A 2,599-nucleotide genomic window follows, 5' to 3' on the forward strand; every position below is an offset into this window, starting at 1 on the left:
ATCTGGGCTGTAGGTTATTTTCTTTCATCATTTTAAGTATGTCTTGCCATTCCCTCCTGGCTTGAAGAGTTTCTATTGAAAGATCAGCTGTTATCCTTATGGGAATTCCCTTGTGTGTAATTTGTTGTTTTTCCCTTGCTGCTTTTAATATTTGTTCTTTGTGTTTGATCTTTGTTAATTTGATTAATATGTGTCTTGGGGTGTTTCTCCTTGGGTTTATCCTGTTTGGGACTCTCTGGGTTTCTTGGACTTGGGTGATTATTTCCTTCCCCATTTTAGGGAAGTTTTCAACTATTATCTCCTCAAGTATTTTCTCATGGTCTTTCTTTTTGTCTTCTTCTTCTGGAACCCCTATGATTCGAATGTTGTAGTGTTTAATATTGTCCTGGAGGTCTCTGAGATTGTCCTCATTTCTTTTAATTCATTTTTCTTTTATCCTCTCTGATTCATTTATTTCTACCATTCTATCTTCTAATTCACTAATCCTATCTTCTGCCTCTGTTATTCTACTATTTTTTGGCTCCAGAGTGTTTTTAATTTCATTTATTGCATTATTCATTATATATTGACTCTTTTTTATTTCTTCCAGGTCCTTGTTAAACTTTTCTTGCATCTTCTCAATCCTTGTCTCCAGGCTATTTATCTGTGATTCCATTTTAATTTCAAGATTTTGGATCAATTTCACTATCATTATTTGGAATTCTTTATCAGGTAGATTCCCTATCTCTTCCTCTTTTGTTTGGTTTGGTGGGCATTTATCCTGTTCCTTTATCTGCTGGGTATTCCTCTGTCTCTTCATCTTGTTTAAATTGCTGAGTTTGGGAGTCCTTTCTGTATTCTGGCAGTTTGTGGAATTCTCTTTATTGTGGCGTTTCCTCGCTGTGTGTGGGTATGTAGAGGTGGCTTGTCAAGGTTTCCTGGTTAGGGAAGCTTGTGTCGGTGTTCTGGTGGGTGGAGCTGTATTTCTTCTCTTTGTTCAGTCGCGCTATGGGGAGGGAGGGAGGGATGCTGCAAACAAATGACACTGGCGTGCACTCGCAGTGCCTCAGCCACACTGGTTCTGCCCCCGCTCACGGTGCGTGTAGCCTCCCTGCCCACACTGCTCAGGTTCTAGGTTGTTCTGCCGGGAACAATCCGAGGCTGGCCCTGGGTTGCATGCACCTCCCAGGTCCAAGCCGCTCAGGTTCAGGCACTCAGGTAGTCCTCAGAGGCGCAGACTCAGTTGGGGCTGCGTTTTGTGCTCTTCCCAGGTCCGAGCAGCTCAGGTGATGAGGTGTTTGGCGAGCGCCAATGCTGCGACTTATCGCCTCCCCGCCACTTGGTTATCTGGGTGTAAAACCGGCGCACCTTCTCAGGCAGATGTTGACCGTCCAGACCCCCAATAAGTTTTAGTTAGCAAAGAAGCCAGTTTTATAGATAATGTCTCTCTGGGGCTGCGATTGCCCCCTTCCGGCTCTGGCTGCCTGTCACCGGAGGGGGAAGGTTTGCAGCCGGCTACCTCTGTTTAGTCCTTTGTTCCGTGCACGGGCTGGCGGTGTCTTAGGTTAGGGCTGGCTTTTCACATGGTAGATATCCCACAGTCTGGTTTGCTAGCCCAAATTATTTCGCTCAGATAGTGCTCAAGGTATTCAGGCCAGATTCTTACTCTCAGCGATGCAGCCCGTGCCGCGCCTCCCTGTTTATGGGCTTTTTTTTAATTGTGCATAATCCCAACAAGGAGATAGAAAGATGCTCTGAAGAGCTGTACAAAATGAAAGACTTATAGGCAGAGGGGGTGAGACAAAGGAGTTACTAGCAAAGAGCAAATTGTTTCAGGCAAAGTCACCTTTTCTGAGGGGACTATCAGGCCAGTTACTTCTCTACTGACCAATTAATTCCAGATTGGTTTAAGATTCTACTCCTGAAGAGACTGAAAATGTAAATTAGGTGTTAAGTCTTGGTTTGGTGATGTGGGTTTAGCATAAACTGACTCCATTGGGAACCTGTTGTATCTTTTTTAAACAGGATAGAACTATTTTCACCCTGAGGAGAATAGACATTCCAACTTCCATCCTAGAGGAAAAGATCCATGCTGGTGTTATGGAATTTCCCCTTCCAACATCATGCTGAAGTCCTAATCCCCAATGTAAGGATGTTTGGAGATATAATTTGGTTTAGATGAGATCATAAAGGTGGGATCCTCATTATGGGATTAGTGTTGTTCCCAAAAAGACACCAAAGAGCTTGCTTTGTCTCTCCTCACCTCGTGAGGACAAGTGAGGAAGCGGCAGTCTACATGCCAGGGCACAGCACTAACCAGGAACTAACCATGCTGATGTCTTGATTTTGGACTTCTAGCCTGCAGAACTGTAAGAAAGTAAACTTCTGTTGTTGCATCAACTCAGTCTATTGAGTCTGTTATGGCAGCCTGGAGGGGACTGGCAAATCGAGTATGGAGTTTGAATTAGGGGACTTGACTCCATAAAGAGGAAAGATAATGAAACACCCCACTAATCAGAGGAGCAAGGATAACTCTTCCAGGGATCAGACACTAGAGCATTAGAGAAGCACAGAACTAGAAAGGAAAGAAACTTTATCAAAGGGGTCTAAATATCCTTGA

This window comes from Bos taurus, chromosome 12 (assembly GCF_002263795.3).
Source record: "Bos taurus isolate L1 Dominette 01449 registration number 42190680 breed Hereford chromosome 12, ARS-UCD2.0, whole genome shotgun sequence".
Taxonomy (NCBI): Eukaryota; Metazoa; Chordata; class Mammalia; order Artiodactyla; family Bovidae; genus Bos; species Bos taurus.